The sequence below is a fragment of the Acipenser ruthenus genome, chromosome 13, assembly GCF_902713425.1.
Source record: "Acipenser ruthenus chromosome 13, fAciRut3.2 maternal haplotype, whole genome shotgun sequence".
Lineage (NCBI taxonomy): Eukaryota > Metazoa > Chordata > Actinopteri > Acipenseriformes > Acipenseridae > Acipenser > Acipenser ruthenus.
In genome coordinates, this window is record NC_081201.1 from 15,452,628 (window position 1) to 15,473,611 (window position 20,984).

Genomic DNA, 20,984 nt, shown 5'->3' on the forward strand with positions numbered 1-20,984 from the left:
TGTGTACAATTTAAAAAGGCTGTTTGTTCCCACTGGGCCATATATATGTTTGCATAGGCCGGGGCAAACTTTTTACCCATAGCTGTGCCTTTTAATTTGGAGGTAGATAGAATCATTAAATTGAAAGTCATTTTTGGTGAAGGAGATGTCTAAACGTTTCAAGATGTATTCATCTGGCCTAGACGAGTCTGGATACATATTAAAAAATGTTTTAACAGTTTCCAATCCTAAGGGTGTTTTGATATTTGTATATAAACTTTCTACATCAAAAGTAAAAAAGAAGGCATCTGTATTTACTGTTAGGCTTTTAATTGGTTACAAAATCATGTGTCTTTTATATAACTCATAACTCATGTTTTTGAGAGATCGGATTAGATAAAAATCTAGATATTCAGCAATGAAATATGATTCACTGCCACAATCTGAGATAATTGGTCTACCAGGAGGGATCTCGGCAGGAACAGTCCATGTAGATGATTATTTATTAATTTTTAGTAGCAAGTAAAAACAACGTGGTCTAGGAATTTGATTGCCAATTAAATATTGTTTTTGTTTGTTGGTAATTTTATTTTTATACATTTGTTGTACTGTAAGTTTGAGCTCTTCATATGTTTGAATATATAAGTTCCGGTAAACTTTTATAATTTAATTACTGTAATTGTCTATTTGCTTCAAAAAGATATTGTTCATCCAGAATTACTATTGATTAGCCTTTGTCAGCAGATTTAATCACTAGATCAATATTTTTGGTTAATTCCATTAAAGCTTGTCTTTCTAAAGGATTCAAATTGTCTTTTAGGAATATGATCTATATCCAATTGTGAGATTAACAGATTGTCGTCTTCAATTCTATAATTAAATTTATTATTTTCAGGTTCCCAATTAGATTGAGGTGTAAATGGCAATTGTTTGTCATTATTGTAATCAAAGTGATCCAACAGTTTTAGTTTTCTATGATTATTTATATATATATATATATCCCTTTTATTAGTTCATGTGAAAGACTGAGGTGTAGGAATAAATGAAGCCCTTCTCTAATAAAGAATATTGTGCTTTTGTTAAATATGTTTGAGACAGGTTAATTTTATATTGGAGTTTCGAAGGTTAATGACCGTTGATTTCTCCAGAATCACTTAAAGTCTACACCATCATTTGAAGATTTTTTTTCTGCAGTTTGTGTGGTCCAGTGGATGTGGTCTGAAAGAAATTCTGAATTAGTTAATGCTTCTAAACCATGATAATTAGTTTGAATGTATTTATTTGTCATTTTGTTGAGATGTAAGAGAAAGTGTATTGGAAAAGTTTTTTAGGGATACAAATTGTTGCATTAGGAAAGACGAGAGATGCACTTTTCATTAATTTATTTAGTTTGTTTTAGTGCAATCGATTTGCAATGTTGATCCTTTTTACCTAATGACAGAACCACTTTGAGTACCGGTTAGGATACATTTTATCAAGTACACTAGCCATATGTAAAAAAATTAGCTCCAGGGTAGATATCAATTTGAATTTCAGGATTGGTGTAAGGAGGGATTTTACTTAAATTAGAATCTCCAATAAAGATTTGGTTTAAAAGCTTTAACATGCCACACAATTTTTTCTAGATGTTTTTAAATGTCTTTCTATTCTATTATCGGGTTTGAATTGAACGCATTCAAGGGTTGTCCATGTTCAGCGTTCCTGGAATTGTTATTGGAATTTGGAGAGGATTCAGAACTTCTTTCCCCATTGTGTTCAGGTAACATCATGTGTTTGGGACTGTTCATCCTTAAGCTCTCTATTTGTTTCTGTAAGATCGAAATTGTCCTTGTGAATGACATGGGCAACCCTTGAAATAGATGTTGATGTAACTTCCGTAAGTTCCACTGGTATAGAAGATAAAATATCAATGGTATCTGTAGGAAGAGATAACAAATGAGTATTAAATTGCAATTTAGAGAATTGGTGAATCATTTATAACAGGTTACTGAAGGTATACAAGCGATTTCAGTCTGAACTGAGATTACTTTGTTGATGGGGAGTGTTTTTTGTAAGGTTTCAATACTCTGTCTAGATAACCTAGAAGTGTCATAAGGTATACTAGGTCTTGTAGGACTAGTTGTATTTACAGAAGTCTGTCTATAAACTAGAGGATGAAAATCAGTTGGTATTGAAAAGTGAGTTGAGTTGTGAAATCTCTAGATATTTGGATGTTTATTTCTGTTTGTGATTTGGGTGTATCTAAGTTTATATTTTGTAAAGTTTCAGTGCTCTGTCTAACTTAGGAGTGCCAGAAGGTATGATGGGTATTATGGGACTAGTATCTGAAATGGGTGTAATTGATAGATAAGGTAGAACCAATTGTGATGAGGGTAGAGAAGGAAAATCGGTAGTATTGAAAAGTGAGTTGGATTCTGGAATCTCTAATAGTTGAATGTTTGTTTCTATTTGTTGTCTCGGGGGGGGGGGGGGAGTAAATTCTCAATTGGGTGTACCTTCGTTTGTAGGACAGATTTAAAGTGTAAGCAGTTTGTATTGAAGCATCTTTTTAAAATATTTTCTTGCCCATTGGCTGGCTTTATTAAAGGCCTCCCCACTGTTGGTCTCTTCTTGCAATTACTTCATCGTAATGCTGACTTAGTATTGATAAGTTGTTCATGACCCAATCAATTGCATTTGTTTCAATTAGTTTTCTTATTTTCTTTTGGAGGCTGGTTTAATAAAATCAGTTAATTTGCCTTTTGGAGCCTCTTGTGTAGATATAGCCGTATTAATGATATCAGTATGATGTATTGCTTGTATTCATTTATAAAAGATTTTAGCTTGTTTAGCAAAAGAAACTTTAGATATACTAAAGTTGTCTCATTTAGATGCAGCATTATTAAAAAGCTATGAAAGTTAACAACAGCAAATCAAGATTCAAATTGTCAACAATAAATCAACAGTAAACTCCCCTCAGATCCAGGTTTTTTAGATGGTTTCAGGAGTGTTCTGGTATGCAGTTTTTACATCCAGTTTATGAGGGATCCTCTCAGGTCCAGGTTTTTTAGATGGCTTTGAGTCTCTTGATATACAGCTTTTGATATACAGTTTTTATCTCCAGTTTATGAAGGATCCTCCTTTTGTTATACGTTTCCATCAAGGTGTATTCCAAAATAGTTGTTGAAAAGAAAAAAGGAGATAAACCTTTTTCCCCCCAAGCAGATTAGAACAAAATAGTTTCGAAAAATATATATCTATTTGTTTGGGGCCCCGGCCTTAACCATTTTTAAATTTGCCGTGATTTAAGTTTCAATTAAGTTATTCTTTTATTTTAATGTTTAAAAGAAACTTAAATAAATAAAATAAAAGGTCCCAACATTTTGCTCGATTTTTGGAGCTTCTTCATGGGTAAAAAAAAAAGAAACTGCATTTCCTGTCCCTTTTTAAATAGACTACTTAAATAAAATAAATTACAGCTGTTCCCTAATATATTGTTCATTGTGTTATTATTGAACATTAATTAAATATAGCTCTATAGGTCAATTTAAAAATTGTATTTAAATTCTTTTCATTTAATCTAATATTGATTTAAACATTTCAAATGGAAATTCCATTATTTAATTGTGGACTCCATCCTTTTTAAATTTACCAGATTTTTAATTGGTGCATTCAAATAAAGGAACCGTTATTCATTAAGGGGCTCATTTAGGATTAGTAAAATACTCTTTTTATTGAGAATTTTTTACAGTTCTGCAAACTCGCACATTCCACAAAACCAGTTTTTTAAATATTTGAAAAGTTCCCATTCGTTAATACAATTTAAAAGAAAAACCATATAAACCCATTCAAACTATACGTTCCAAAAAGTTAATTCAAAGCGCTGTACATTATCAATTACCCACAATCCCTCCCCTGACAAAACTTGCACAAATTTTACATTCCCAAATCCAAAATTAAAAACAACAATCTTCCCGTTAAACCAGTGATCCCTAAAAATACAAAACTCATCATAACCACATTAAAAATATCTATAAAAGCATTTTAAATATCTATAAAAGGAACATTTTCATCAAAGGGAGTATACAATGCATTATGGACCTAACATTATTCAGAGTCCACGGGGTTTAACATTTTTCCCTTCTTCCCTTTAGGCCCTTACACCCATTGCTATTTCTAGATCAAAAACTGCTTTTTTTATAAAGAATATAGCTTCCTCATTCTTTTAGTTAAATATTCTTTTTTATTGATTTTACATATTTTACATTTACACCCATTCTTTTTTAATTCATTTTACATTTCTTGTAAAGATGACATTCACGCATAGACATACATTTTGTTTTAAAAGCATTTGAAATACATTTAAAAACACCAAGACAATTGTGCTTTGCACAAGGTTAAAACAGACACAGATTAAAATCAACATGATAAAACCTGTGCTGCTTTAAAAGTGACTGGGGGGGAAAAGAACCATTTATAAAAAAGTGTTTGTGAGGGCCGGGGAGTGCTCTCAAAGTTCAAAAGGTGAACATAAAACAGAACTAAACTATAAAACTAAAATAAACTAAAGGGACAGTGTATAAAACTGTGTTAATTCTAAAATTAAGACACTTTAAAATGTAACTTTTAATAGTTTGCATTAAATCTTTTAAAGATACATAAAAACAAAATCAAATAAAACATTCAAAATAAATCAAAAACAAGAGTCCATAAAACCAGGGCACCGTTCAAAAACGGTCATGCCAGCTAAAAAGGGTGGAATGCTGGCATGACAAAATAAATAAAAGGCTTAACCAGAGCCCCGTAGTCCCGCTCCTAGGAGCTAGCGGTTCCAGTCTTTGGTGCTGTTCCATCTTCACGTCCTGGAGTCCGACGATCCTCCACTCCGCGCAGGCCTTGTCCTTCCCGAGGGTCCGGATGTCCAGAATTACAAAGTCCTTGATAAGAGTTTGTGCCCTTCTGGTCGTGGTGATGGTGTCTAGCTCCTGCTTGTGATACACAGACGTTACGGCCCTCCCACAGGATCTTGTATCGGATACAGTATTAAATATCACTTGTTTTAAAAGGCATATTTATTCGAGCTGCAGAGAAGCCAGAGTGTGGCTTTGTTGGCGGCCCAGGCCTTCCGGCAGGCCCAAAGGCCTTCTCTACCTGACGGCAAGGCCAAACAAAACAATTAAAAACAAAATCGGGAACTCTTCCCAAAACGCAAGTGCCGTTCGGTCTGCTGCTGCCACCTTGAAAGCGAGGGCTCCTTGCCCCACTAAACAGCTCAGTTTCTGCTTTACCGCTGTGCTCATCCTCCTCCTCCCATGAGTGCAAGGCCTTCTGGGTACACTGGCGTGAGCAGAGCAGGCTGTCCATCAGGCTGTACTGCAATACCGGGTCGATGTGTGGCGTGGACGGAGCAAGCCCCGGTTCCATCTCCCGCTTCCAAAAATCAATTTTAATATAGACTGGTCCCCCTATGGGGGATGTATCAGATATTAAACTGATAAGAACAGATTTTTTGTTTTTCAGTAATTATTTTCAAATACAGACAAATCCATACAATTCTCCAAACAAATACATTACAAACCATAAATTCAATTCAAAATAATACACAATGTCCTATATCACATATGCATAAAATCAATAAAATACAATAAAACAGAATAAAAATCAATTAAATACATAATACATGACCAGTCAAATACAGTTCATAAAATGTCTTAAACAATAAAATTCACTCGCTGCAGTTCCTTAATCAATTCCAACAGTACAGTAAAATACAATCAAATCAATTCAATTAATGCAATAAAATACAATCAAATCATTTAAAGTAAAATTCATTAAGAGCCTGTAAAATTACTAAAAACAAACCATGTACAATGTTATTTGCTCATCCTAAAACACCTCTACAGAAACGCTTCATCCCCTAAGTATAAGGCTCATGAACCACCATAACACTGGAGAACACCTTCCATCGATGACGGGCACGATGTACACCTTCAACAAGCCGGTCCCTGACGTAGTAATCCTGCAGCAGGTGTAGGGCAAGCCGGATGGTCTCGGCACAGGACAGCAGCTCCCCCTTGAGGATGTAACGATTCCTCCCTTTCCAGATGGCATCTATGATGCAATTTATGAAGATCCATTGAACAATCCATTCATTTTTTGGATCTCTTTCATTATGTATTTCATACATAATCGGTTCGTAATCCAGGGAGCAACAAATAAAAAGCAGGGGCGAGAGCGGACAGCCTTGTCTTACTCCACTTAAAACCTGCACTGACTCAGATAGATCACTGTTAATCAAAATCCTACTGCCAATTTCCCTATACAAAATTTGGATCCAATTAATCACATTTTTAGGAAAACCCATCTGAGCCAGTACAGCTAACATGTATTTGTGCGCAATCCTGTCGTACGCTTTCTCCAAATTCAAAATACACAATTTATTCTTCCTCTCCAGTGCAAACTGGATGGAATCTCTAATCAACATAAGATTGTCCGCTATCCTCCTCCCTGGCACTGCACACACTTGATCAGGGTGGATCACTGACCCAATGACCCCCCTGATCCTTATCATTAATCTTAGCAAGCAACTTATCTGTGCATAATTAATGGGTCTCCCAGTTTTTTAAATCATTTCTTTCCTGTTGAATAAGTGTGATGATCCCCTGCCTATATTTTAAAAAGTTTTAAAATCCCCCAAAACTTCCAATAAAACTCTGCTGGCAATCCATCATTCCCTGTTTTTTTAATTTTTATTTGCTTTAAAATCCTTCATTGCTAAATGTATCTCATCCATTGATATCTCCCCTCCCCATACCCTCCTTCTCCTCCGATAAAACCTTTTCCACGCCCCTTTTAAAATACTTTCATCAATTTCATTATACAATTCCTCATAAATTTAGCAACTTTACACATTTCTTGTTTTTATTCTTTTAAAACACCAGCCTTATCTTTTAAACCATAAATTATTTTATTGTTCTCCACCACCTTTTTTAAAAAAAAAAAAAAAAAAGAACTGGGAACACTTCATTTTTTTCAATGTGCACCACTCTACTCAAATAACCGACTTAGTTTTTATTTCAAATATCTCATTTTCTGTTTGACGGCTTTGATGTCATCATTGAAATCAAATCCGTCCCTTTAAAAAGGTTTACAACTTCTGAAGCCTGCACTGTAACCCTGCATACCTCTTCCTTTCTTTTAAAAACCTTTTTCCTAGCTGCTACTATAAAAAATTCCCTAGTCTTTGCTTCCACCGCCTCCCACCATTCAGACACAGACTCGCACATCTCTGAATGATTGCCACCCTTCATAACTCTCTCAACCTCTCACACACTTTCTCATCTTCAAGCAGTTTCACATTCAACTTCCATACACCCCTTCCAACAGTCACAGGCACTCCACAATCAAACTTGGCACACAATAAAACATGATCTGAATAGAACACTGGCTCTAAAATGAATTGACTACATTTAAAATCTTTTGATAAAAACATAATCAATTCGTGACATCCTATTCCCCTCTGTATTAAACCACGTATGCCCACTTTCACCCGGGTGCAAACTCTTTAAAAGCATCAGTCAAATTTAATATCTTTGACAATACTTTGCAATAAATGTGTTTTATCTAATTTCACCTCTGCTCACATCCCCCTTATCCTGTGTTGATAAAATCGTATTGATCTCCTCCCAACACCAAGGACTTGGTTGACAGCAGAGCAATCCCGATCCTCTCAAACAACTCAAACCTTTCATTTTTGTCCAGCGAGGCATATACATTTATCAAGTTTCTCTTTATTACCATATCCAATTTAAACCAGCATTGCTCTGCCGTCAACCAAAACATTCATTCCCTTAAAAACAATATTTTTGTTGTTTTTAAAAAGAATACCCACACCACCATTCTCATTGTCATTCGTACCCGACCAAAACGATTTTCCATACACCCATTTCTTTTCTAGTTTCAGATATTCTTTATTAAAAGGGATGCCGCACTCTTGTAAAAAAAATGATGTCCGCATTCACACTCTCTAAGCTTTTAAAAATGGAGGTACACCTAACAGGATTACAAATGCTTCTTACATTAATGGACGCTACTGTTAAAAACATTGTCAATAAAAAGATTGTACACCTTTAAAAACCCTCCATTTAAAATTCCTTTTGAATGTTTTCACGTTGCCCTTTCCCCTTCATTTTTGTCACCTCTTAAATTATTTTCTGCCCCTTCCACTAAACTCCTTCCTTCACACACAAAAGATGGTGGCACATAACTATCCCCACTTTCAGAGCTTAGAGACATGCTCTGCTCCACCACCTCCGGGTCAATCGGGTAATTACACACATCCACTCTTTTTGCTTTTATTTTTACTCTTTTTTTTTTTGGAGACTCCTCCATTTTCCTTTTTTCTTTCTTTTGTAACCTCTACAAAATCCATTCCACTCGACTCCTCACTAATTTCAGAAAAACCTCTCAACACAGGCACTTCCTCCCCTTCTGATGAGGCAGAAACCTCAATGTCTGCACTCCAATCCACTTTCTTTTTCCATCACACCACCAGGGGTCACTATCCCATCCTCCCTTTCTCCTTACATTGGGAAGACAGATGCCCCTGCTTCCCACAGTTCCTGCACCAAACCTCTTTACAGGTCTCAGCCAAGTGCCCCAATTTCCCACAGTTTAGGCTGTCCCTGATAGTGAACATAACCCCGGTCCCCACTGAAAAAAACACCAATCCAAAGCACTTCCATCCTGACACCAGATCTGCAATTGAAAAACAAATTACTTCCAAACACGCCAACCTCCAACACGCCTACCTCCTACGCTCCTTCCCAACATTCCAATCCCTCCCAAACTCGAAAGATTTATTTGAGATAAAGAAGCCAGAGCGTGGCTTTGCTGGCGACCCAGCCCTTCCAGCCAGCCCAAAGTTCGATGCGTGGAGTAGACGGAGCAAGCCCCGCTTCCAATAATCAATTTAATATAGACGGTCCCCCTATGGGGGACATATCAAATATTAACCCTTTGCGGTCCTATGTCGGACCTGGTCAGACATTGCAATTATTCCTATCCGGTTCAACGTCGGACCCTGTCCGACATCAAAAAAACGCAAAAAACGGGTTTCTACTCGTTTTTTCACCGGAAAATGGCAGAGTTGGAGCGACAGGAGCAGAGACTAGTCGAAAAAAAAAAAAAAAGGGCGTATCTCATGAATAGTAGTCATACTTGCCACTGGCATCAGATAGGGGCGGTCATAAGGAAACAAGCTGGCTGTTACTGAATCAGCGCACAGAGAATATCACGGACATTTGCAGAGCTTTTTTGAGATGCTATAGTAATACAATAATGACTTGGATCGCATTATTGAGGAGTTTGGTGATAAAACGAGTGATCAGGAGATGATTGATCGGTATGTACGACTTATTATTATTGTTATTGTTGTTATTATTATTATTAATTTCTTAGCATAGGTGAAAGCTATAGCGAACAAAAGGGTGGGGCGGGGCTGGAGATGCCTAGTGAGCGCTTTGTTGATATGCAGGGCCCTTTAAACCCGTTTGACTGTGGGGGGGAAAAAAACACTTAAACTGCACGTCTAAAATTAACTGTGCGTGTGAAAATAAATTGGACCTGACACGCACTTAATAAATGGACTGCAAAGGGTTAAACTGATAACAGATTTTTTTTTTTTTTTTTTTTTTTTTTAGGAAATTACAGAAAAGTCATAAACCATACAGAAATAAACTTTCAAACAATACAAATTATACCTTTTATCATACATTTCCTATCATAATTACATTAACACAATACATACATCACAGTAACTTGGTACAATAATCAAATAAAGATTTCCATTTCTCTTTACATTTCTTTCCCCATTATCTGTAAATCAATTTTAATTTTTGTTTCTTTATTTTTCCCCAACAGGAGAAATTCAGCTTCTTTTACATCAGAAATATATTTTATCTTTTTAACACATATATTCCTTGTGTCCCATAAAATCAGTTTTGTCCACAAAACCAGAAGCCATGCAATTTTAAATACCTCCTTTGGAAAAATCAATCAATTCACATCCATATATCACCATATCATAGTTCAAATTATAATTTGGGGCAACCATTCTAATCCATTAATCTGTAAATTTGCTGGGGAGTTGTGGGCCTGCACATTCCCACAGTAAATGTCTGATAGTCTCATCCTTCCCACACCCTCTTGGACACTTAGGAGTTCTTGAACAGTTATGTCTATAGAGGGTCTCCCTCACTGGAAGTCTATTAAGAGCACATTTCCAGTTCAAATCTTTTAGATTATTATCCAAATCCTTGTATTGTATTCTCTTCCAATTAACATCTACAAATACATTTTCAGGTTTCACTTCTCTTTTACACATTAACATACTGTACATCTGCCTATGCTTGAACAAAATCTCCTTGGTTTTGTATTGTTTATTCATTTTCAGGAACAGCACAGCAAATACGTAATGCCAGGGCAATTCCTCCGCTTTTGGAAGCAGATTATCAAATCGGGACCAGATCCCTCAAGGCAAAGGCCAAGAAAAAACATTTATGCTCCACAGAGTTAAACATTTTACACATGTGACACAAACAGAACATCCCATTTTAATGGAATGCATGGCACCCCCCTCCCTCCAGCATCCACCCGCATATACATTAGCTCCCTTTTCACACTCATATTTCCCTCCCCACAGGAAAGAAAACACCTTGTTGTTTTTAGTTTCCCTCTTTTGGTACTGGAAACACGTATGCCAGGTAAATCAATGTAGGCAGAATATCTGCTTTTAAAACTAGCACTTTACCAGACAAAGATAATCTTCGTGGTCGCCACATTTAATTTTTTCTTTAACTTTTCCAATTTGATCTCCCAATTTCTTTTTGCACAATCATTCTTAAATACACTCCCAATATCTTGATGCCATCCTCACATAAATGTATCCCACCTCTTGCATCTTTTCTGTTTGCCCAACTCCCATAGTACATGATCGAGGACTTGGTTACATTAATCTTTGACCCCGTGCCTTTGCTATATATGTTCATCAGTTGTAATACTCTATCTACAGACCCATCAACTGTTAGACAGATTGTAGTATCATCTGCGTATTGGGCTATCTTTAAGAACTGACCCCAGCTACCAGGTAAGTGCACTCCATGAATTCTATTATCACTTCTAATTCATCTCTGCAAAAGGTTCAATAAATAAAACATATAATAATGGGGACATGGGGCAACCCTGTCTCACACCCCCTCCCTGTATCACTGGCTCAGTCATATACCCGTTAACATTTACCAAGCTATACACATCATTATACAATATATAAATCCACCTGATAAAGCCAGGCCCAAAATTCATCTTCTGTAAAACCAGAAAAAGAAAAGCTTGGCTAACAGTCAAAAGTCTTCTCCTGGTCTATATTGATCATACGTGAAGACCGATCTCTCTCTCTTTAACCCAAGTGATGGCGTCTCTTATTAATTGAAGATTTAAGCTACTCGTACGCTCTCTGACCCCACAAGTTTGATCCTCAGGTACCACACATGACATAACTACTTTCAATCTATTGACCATTACTTTACTTAATTTTATTATCAACCGTAAGCAAAGTAATTGGTCTCCAATTTAAGTGCCTCTTTTTCCCCTTTTTTAAAGATCAAATTTATGATTCCCTTTTTCATACTGTTAGATACACTCCCTGTTTCCAAAATGTCATTGTATACCTCCATTAAATCATTTCCAATAATACTCCAGAAGGTTACATAGAATTCCTTAGGAATGCCATCACACCCCAGGGTTTTAGCACCACTCGGGGGAATCCAAGGCCTCCTCCACCTCTTTCTTACTCAGATCTTTCTCCAGCTGATCTCTCTCTACATTATTTAGCTTCCTTTTCTTATTATTTAATAAGATGTTACTTTTATCTATTACCTTTATCTATTGAATCCAATACCTCCAGACTCCTCTCCATATCCTGGCAGAAGATGTCCTTTACCTACAGATTAAAAACACAGAACAGCATCTCCCCGACCAAATCTTTTCCTGGTCCATTTCTTTTCCACACTCTTTAACTGGAATCTTCGGGTGTTCTTCCCACTCAAGTTCTCCTTACTCTGCATCACAGCGTCATTGTCAAAACAGTCCATCTCTTTCTCACCACCAAACCACAGATCTGAGCCAAGAGGCCAAGAAGCGATGCACACAATGGTTTTGCCCAAATGCCCCGGGTGCGGCCGTCCCCGCCGTGCGGGGGTACTTGCTTCTTGGACTGAGGGGAAACATGGAAAAAAAGGTGCCAGGCTCCGATGAACACGACCGCCGTTGTTGTGCTCGTTCTGCTTTTAAAGGGGGCAGAGCTAGCCAATTGCATTGAACCCGTAAATGCTCCGGTCCACGGAAATCTTTAGTAAAGTACTCTTATTGAGATTTTACATACATTTTACATTATACCCATTCTTTTTCATTAATTTACATTTCTTTTAAAGATGACATACATGCATGCATACAGCCATACATTTTGTTTTAAAAGCATTTAAAATACATTTAAAAACACCACCAAGACAATTGGGCTTTCTACAAGTTTAAAACGGACACAGATTAAAATCAACATGATAAAACCTGTGCTGCTTTAAAAAAAAAAAAGAAAAACAGTGCTTGTGAGGGCCGGGGAGTGCTCTTAAAGTTCAAAAGGTGTACATAAAACAGAACATTAAACTATAAAACTAAAAGGGACAGGGGCAAAGGGACAGTGTAAAACCTGTGTTAAAATTCTAAAATTGTAGAATTAACAGAACTTAATGTGACTTTTAATAGTTTACATTAAAAATCTTAATACGTCAAAACAAGACAAAACCAAATAAAACATTCAAAATAAATCAAAAACAAAAGTCCATAAAACTGAAACAAAAAGACTACATAAAACCAGGGCACCGTTCAAAAACGGTCATGCCAGCTAAAAAGGGCGGAATGCTGGCATGACAAAATAAATAAAAGGCTTAGCGGTGCCCCGTAGTCCCGCTCCTAGGAGCTAGCGGTTCCAGTTTTTTGTGTTATTCCATCTTCACATCCTGAAGTCCGGTGATCCTCCACTCCGCGCAGGCCTTGTCCTTCCCGAGGGTCCGGATGTCCAGAATTACAAAGTCCTTGATAAGAGTTTGTGCCCTTCTGGTCGTGGTGATAGTGTCCAGCTCCTGCTTGTGGTAGACGCAGACGTTACGGCCCTCCCACAGGATCTGCTTGACAACATTGATGACACGCCAAACGCACTTAGCTGTGCTGGTAGTGATTCCTCCCGCAGGCCTATAGAGCACAGTCTCAGCGGTCATCTTGGCCGTGTCAGCAAACCTGTTTAGGAAGACAGAGACAGAGAGCCGGACACTGCCAGCCACATCACACTCCCAGAAGATATGGGCTGGTGTTTCTCTCTTGCGGCACTTTGCATAGGGGCATGTTTCTACTTGGGCTAGTCCCCTCCTGAACATGAACGCTCGAGTGGAGAGTGAACTGTGGACGGTGTTCCATGCTATATCCTTCTGGACATTACTGAGGCAGCTGTGAGACACATTCTCCCAGATGTTTTGGCTTTGGGTGAGGGAGAAAGTAGCTACTTTTTTCAATTTCCTGGGAACCGGCAAGATGTTTTGTTACAGCCTTGTATTCCCAGGAGGCCAATTTTGCTTTATCGAAGCCCAATTTATATATAGTGTCCCTTAACCCTTTGCAGTCCATTTATTATGCGGCTGTCAGGCTGGTCAGGTCCAATTAATTTTTATGAACAAAATAAAATTTCAGACCACGTGCAGTTTAAATTGAAATAAAGTGACTTTATTTGCTTAAAACAAGGAATAAAGCAGTGCAAATCCAAAGGGTACCCTATACAAAGACACCAGTAGCAAAATTTTGAACAAAAAACATGTTTTTATTATTTTTTTTTATATATATGTATATATATCAGGCGAACATTGAAAAAAAAAAGTAACAATTTCACAATTTTTGTTTCTGCTTGATTATAGTACCTTTAGAATAATCAGACAGGTGCAACACTTTTTACAAATCAATTACACACTATTGCCAAACAAAAAAACAAAAAAAATAACAATTTTTCAACAATTTTATAACTATTTATATCAGGTGAGGTCTGCAAACAAAAAAGCATTTACACTGACAGAAATTATCTTTGTGTCCATGGTATGGTACCTTTCAAAGCAGTCACCTGGGTGCAACCCTGGCTGCCTTGAGCAGGTTCTGCAGAACCATACAGTCTCTCTCCTCCCCCCTTTTGTCTTTCTGTCACTGCACACTGTACAGTCTTTGGTGCTCTTTCCTTCATTTTTTGCAATGAAATGTGGCTTTTCATTCAGTCTTTCCTCTCTGTCTGTGGATGATGGACGACCACGTTTTCTGGAGCCAGGGTTGCGCACATTTCCCACCAGTTGTACCAGTAAGGCTTTCCTGAAGGTTTTATGGCGAACAGGTAGCTGTCCTGATTCCACCTTCATCAAATTGAACAGGATAGCACTGTTCACAATTGCAACCTCCAGCAGCCAAAAGAACATCTTCCTCCACCACTTCAGAGATTTCCTTGTAAAAGCATAGCTGGCACAGTAGTGATCCGCCCGGTCCACTGCACCCATCTTGCTGGTGTAATCGCAGATCACTGAAGGCTTCTCCAGCTCTTGAATTTCTCCTCGCTTGATGGTGCGTTGTACTTTCTCACAGTCACTGCCATGGAAGGTGCTCAACATGAGCACTAGCCGTTTGTCCTTCCATCCTAGCACCATGACATTGTTGTCCTTGCTGAATGAAACAGACTCATTTTTTTTCAGTTTGAGGCCTTGCTTCACTGGTGCTGGCAATCCTCTTCTATTGGCCATTACTGTTCCAGTAAGATGGATTTTGATTTTGAGCAGTTCCATGGCCAGGTCGTAACCTGTGTAAAACCTGTCTGTAAACAAATGAAAGCCATGTCCATTTGTTGTCTGCAGCAATGTTTCACACAGGTGAATAACAATCCTTGATGAAAACGGCATGTCTGGTCTCAGCAGGGAGTCTGTTGTTGGGCTACCAAAGTAAGGAACAATAGCAGAGACATAACCAGTTTCACAGTCAGCTAAAACAAACACACGCATCCCCCACTTGGTAGGCTTCTGAGGATTGTAGCATTTGAAGATAATCCTTCCTTTGAAGCCAACGGTGCTCTCATCTATGCAAATGTCTCTGCCTGGAATGAATAGCTCACGGCATTTTGCGTCTATGTAGCTGACCACATTCCTCACCTTTTGTCCTCTGCTAACAAAAGCAGTCTGAGGCACCTGGGTGGGGGGAGGGGAAAGGTGCAGCATCCAAAAGATCTGCAAGAAACGCAATCTCTTGAATACATCTTTGAAAAACGGCATTCTGTCGGTCCATTCCTCAGAGAAATATTCTTTTATGTCTGTTTTTACATTCAGTCCCATATTCAGCACAACACCAAAAAATGCCTTCATCTCAGGTAATGTAACAGGTTTCCAGGTGTTCCAAATAGAATTGTGACGCCGCGGTCCTGTTAGCTTTACGTTCGCATATCTATTCGTCTCATTCACAATTTCAGTAAACAAAATGTCAGTAAAAAAAAGTTGAAAAAACTCCAGTGCAGTTCTCAACGTATTACTACCTTGAAATCCCTTATTTCTCACAGTAAAAGGGATTTTTGTGAAAGCATCTGCCCCTACAGATGCGCGTCTCCATTCGCCCTCCGGTTGTGCGTCTGGTTCTTGGTCACTTTCCTCCGATTCCTGAGATTCATCAGAGTCCTCAGTAAGAGAAAAATGTACTTCCTCGTCACTAGATTCTTCAAAATCATCCTCCAAACTGCTTTCATCTGTACTTTCTTCTTGCTCCATCATCTGTGCAAGCTCTTCAGGCTGCATTGCTTTTCTCTGTCTCCTCTGCGCCATTATCACTTTGTGCGTCTTTTCTCCGTCTGTTCAATTCGGCTTTGTTCAGCCTGTATATAGTCTATTCGGCTGTCTCCGCCTTCTTTCCGATCAAAGACGATTAGGGAACGCCTTGTCTCGTTTTTTTCCGGCTTAAACGCAACATAGGCTGTGTTAGATCATGGTTTTCGGCAATGTCGGACTGAGTCCGACAATGGACTGGAATGGAATTTTCGCGATGTCTGACCAGGTCCGACATAGGACCGCAAAGGGTTAAGGTTCTATAATACAATGGGGGGTCCAAGGAGTACGACACGGTGTTGTCAATAGTGCAGAGGCCCAAGGCCCTGAGTGAGGTGGCAAAATAGAAACAATTCTTGTAACATACCTTCCTGTCCAGGGCCTGGATGTTCTTGATGGTTTGCGTGAGCCCCTGCACTCGGGTCAGCTGCACAACGTCCGGGACCCCCTTGCCTCCCTTCTTGTCGGCTTTATTTATTGTGGCTCGCTTTACTCTCTCCATCTTGCTGCCCCAGATAAAGCGGTGGATAACTTTTATGGTGGCCCTGTCTGGGGGGGGGGGGGGGGATCTTTCCCCCATGAGGATGGGGAACAGTATAGATTTGGTTATTTAATACTCTACCCGTCATTGTTAAGGATCTTGTGCTCCATCCGCCAATCTTTTTACGGACCTGGTTAATGGCCGCCGTCCAGCTCTGGGCCCCCGAGCTATTGTTCTCGAAAATGAGGCCCAGAATCTTGATTTTGTCCTTTTTGACAGGGTACATGTCTGACAGTTCCCTATCTACCTGCCAATTTTTAGACACGTAGACTTCGCTCTTGGACTTATTAATCACTGCCCCGGTCGCCGTGCAGTACTTCAAGGATATTACTAATCCGAGGTACCGACTATGTGTTGGTGCAAATGAGTGACACATCGTCCATATATGCTGTTGTTTTGACCTGGACCCCGTTGGAGCCAGGCAACTGGAAACCAGTTATATTGCTATCTCTACGAACTGCCCGCAGGAGGGGTTCAATGCACATGACATATAGCAGTGGGACCCTGACCTCTCCCTCGGTGCATTAGTGAACACCTCTTCTGCGAGGTTTGCTAGGGTCTGTGTTAATGACTGGGAAGGCTGGCTGGGGATGCCCTTGCTGGCTGGGATGTGGCGGACGCCTCCAATGCCCGATGGATCAACATTGAGGCGTACCAGCCACTTTCTGGCTCCTGTCCAAACCCCATCCTCATCCGTAAACTTCCTCCCTTCTGATGACACCCTCCCATAGCGGTTAAGCCATGTTTTAATATCATAGTCGCTAACAGTCTCATTGAAAAATTGGACAGTAACAACTTTCATTTCTCTGTCTGTCAATGCATCCACACAAAATTCTTTGTATGGAGCGAGATATTTATTCTCTCCCCAAAAGGACCACATTTCTTGCAGTTTTTGGGGGTTCCTAAAACTGACCTCAAACACTTCCTTAAGCCCTGGCAATTTCACCAAACAATTCAAGTCAGAAGGGGAAAAACCCATACCCCTCTGAAGAATGGTCCGGCTGAACTCCGGTCTCGTCAGTCCTGGTTCTGTTTTATCTTGCTTGTTTCCAGTGAAGCGCACCGCATTGTGCCTCCTGGTCTCCTGGGTTGGCCAGAACGCCAACCTTCAGCTGGCTCCTCCGATTTGGGGTGGGAGAAGCCTCTGGACGTCCGGGTTGTCTCTCTGCGAAAAAGAGACAACATAAGCAGTAAATCTGAACAGTTAAAGGAACAATTACTTTAGTCCCTGAGGAGATGGCCATCTCGCAAGAGGGACCCCCTCCCCAGGTGAACTGTGTCCTTCCCTGGCGGAGTAGGGGGCACTGCTTGGCACTGAGATTACGCAGGAAGAATCGTGGCTGTAACGCCTCCTCGGGGTCCAGGGCCGCCCTCTGCTCCTCCCAGATGGCGCTCTCTGCTGGGCGCCGGCTGCTCTCGGTCTCTATCAAGTGCTGGGGATGAGGTCGTCTAGGTCATCAAAAGTCCTCTGGATGGTAGGGCCTCCTCTCGGACTCCAGGGATGTCTGGAAAAACTGGAACCGCATGAAAGAATAACTGCTCTCAACAGTCAACAAAATCTTGGAAGCCCCTCGGCCTGGATTGGGCAAGCCTTCCAAAAAGTTACCGATCTGAAGAGAAGCCAGTCAAAAATAAAAAAGCCTGCTCCTCTTTTCTCGAACAAACCCCTCACAGACCCTCTGAGGGTGCGGGCGATGCCACTACCCTCTGAGCCTTAGTCTTAGAAAGATTTATTTGAGCTGAAAAGAAGCCAGAGCGTGGCTTTACTGGCAGCCCAGCCCTTCCGGCCGGCCCAAAGACCTTCTCCTCTACCCGGCAGCAAGGCCAAACAAAACAATGCAAAACAGGGAACTCTTCCCAAAACGTAAGTGCCGTTCGGTCCCGGCAAAGGGGCGCTTTGCTACTGCCACCTTGAAAGCTAGGGCTCCTTGCCCCACTAAACAGCTCCGTTTCTGCTTTACCGCTGCGCTCATCCTCCTCCTTCTCCCACGAGCGCAATGCCTTCTGGGTACACTGGCCTGCTGCGTGAGCAGAGCAGGCTGTCCATCAGTTAGGCAGACCTGCGAAAAAAAAAAAAAAAAATGTGGGAAAAAATACAACCCAGAAAAAGGGAGAGGGACAGGCTGGCTGTCTCTCTCCTCTCTCTCTCTCTCTCTCTCTCTCTCTCTTTTTTGACCTTTCTTGTGCACCGTTCCCGGAGGTACTGCAATACCGGGTCGATGCATGGAGTGGACGGAGCAAGCCCCGGTTCCATCTCCTGCTTCCAAAAATCAATTTAATATAGACGGGTCCCCCTATGGGGGACTTATCAGATATTAAACTGATAAGAACAGATTTTTTTGTTTTTCAATAATTATTATTCCATCAGGAAAAGACAATAACAAAAACTGGCAAAAACAGAATTTCAATACATTGCAAACCATATAATCAAAACTCAAACAATCATACATTACATAGGTAAAAAGGAAACACAATACATGTATAAAATCAATTAAATACTTAAAATACACGAGTTTAAATAATACAGTTCAATATTTTCAAAACACTAAAATAACGTTCACTGCAGTCCCTTGTAATCAATTCAAACAGTACAATAAAATACATTTTAAATCAATTCAAAACACTACAATAAAATAGTCAAATCAATTCATAAAACACCATTAAGAGCCTGTAAAAAACTAAAAACAAAACCTGCACAATGTAATTTGTTCAACCGAGAATGCCTCTATAGAAACACTTCATCCCCTAAGTATAAGGCTCATGAACCACCATAACACTGGAGAACACCTTCCATCGATGACAGGCACGATGTACACCTTCAACAAGCCGGTCCCTGACTCAGTAATCCTGCAGCAGGTGTAGGGCAAGCAGGATGGTCTCGGCACAGGACAGCAGCTCCCCCTTGAGGACGTAACGATTCTGTCGTTTCCAGATTGCATCTTTCATGCAATTAATAAAAGCCCATTGCACAAACCATTCATTTTTTGGCACTTTCTCATTGGGTATCCGCTGCCTGTGAGTTGGTTCCACCAAACTCTTGCCCCTCTCCAGATCTTCATGTAGGATATGCACTCCCTGAACCGATGGCGTATGCTTTCTTTTGCCCCACAACCCTCCATCGGGCATCCACATTGCACAAGTCATATTCCTTTAAAAACTTTAATTCTTAAATAATAAAAAGGCACATCCTCAGCAGTCGGCACATTCTGGGCAGGTTTAAAAAGATTAAAAACCCTTAAAATCCCCCCCCAGATAAAACTGAGTAAACAATGACGCCTTACTAAAACCAAACAAACAGGACTTAATATGAACTGCAGTGAACTTTAGCCATAAAACCAATTTTAAATCTGGTACCTTTTTTTCCTCAATACTCTCTTCCTTTATATAAAATAATCCTTTTCACTTTTTCGCATTTGGCTCTCCAAAAGAAATTTTCCTGATTTAAAAGCGTTAAAACACTCCTAGGTGGTGGAAAGACAACCGCTATATATAAAAGCATGGGTAAAATAACAGAACGGACAATTAAAACCTTACCTTCCTGTGGTGGAGTGTCCCGCCCCTATTTTATTATTATTATTTGTATTGTTTGCAGCGTGGATAAAAGCGCCGCATCTTGTTGTTGTTGTTGTTGTTTAATTTAAATATAAAAAACAATAACAAAAGACACAGCGCTTTTATCCGCACCGCAAACAAATACAAATAATAATAAATAGGGGCGGGACACTCCGCCACACGTCCATTGTCAGGTCCCTCAGGCTCCACAACCCCAGCTTCTGTGCAACTCTCCCTCCCACATCCTCCCAATTCTTAAAACCAGACCCATTATCAAATTTTAAACCTAAAATTTTGATAAAATCCTTTTTAAAATTCAGGTTAACTTGGGAAGCAGGCACCCACTCACCATACAGCATACATTCACTCTTGTTCACATTCAATCTGGATCCAGACGCACCACAAAACACTTTAGTATGATCCATAGCCCTGTAAATAGAAAAATCATCAACACACAATACAGTCACGTCATCCATATACAGCAAACACTTACTCTGCTCCCCACTGCTGCCTGGTAAAAACATGCCGGTTAAAAGTGTGTCATTTCTTAATAAGTTCGCCAGAGGCTCCATACAACAAATAAAAAGCAGGGGCGAGAGCGGACAGCCTTGTCTTACTTCACTTAAAACCTGCACTGACTCAGATAGATCACCGTTAATCAAAATCCTACTATCAATTTCCCTATACAAAATTTTGGATCCAATTAATCACATTTTTAGGAAAACCCATCTGTGCCAGTACAGCTAAGATGTATTTGTGCGCAATCCTGTCGTACGTTTTCTCCAAGTCCAAATTCAAAAACAATTTATTCTTCCTGGAATCTCCAATCAACATAAGACTGTCTGCTATCCTCCTCCTCCCTGGCACTGCAGACACTTGATCAGGGTGCATCACTGAACCAATGACCCCCCTGATCCTAACCATTAAAATCTTTGCAAATAATTTTATAATCGGTGTTTTAAAAGGTTTATGGGTCTCCAGTTTTTTAAATCTTT

The 20,984-nt window shown here is 39.6% G+C and overlaps 2 non-coding genes across 2 annotated transcripts; both read right to left on the minus strand.

The window, feature by feature from the left end:
* Positions 1 to 5,311: 5,311 nt before the first annotated feature.
* On the minus strand, positions 5,312 to 5,507 carry LOC117971238 (U2 spliceosomal RNA). The gene has a single exon (XR_004663097.1). It is a non-coding gene; the product is annotated as a U2 spliceosomal RNA (small nuclear RNA).
* Positions 5,508 to 18,615: 13,108 nt separating this feature from the next.
* Positions 18,616 to 18,815, minus strand: LOC117418667 (U2 spliceosomal RNA). Its single transcript, XR_004662226.1, has one exon. It is a non-coding gene; the product is annotated as a U2 spliceosomal RNA (small nuclear RNA).
* Between the last annotated feature and the right edge of the window lie 2,169 nt (positions 18,816 to 20,984).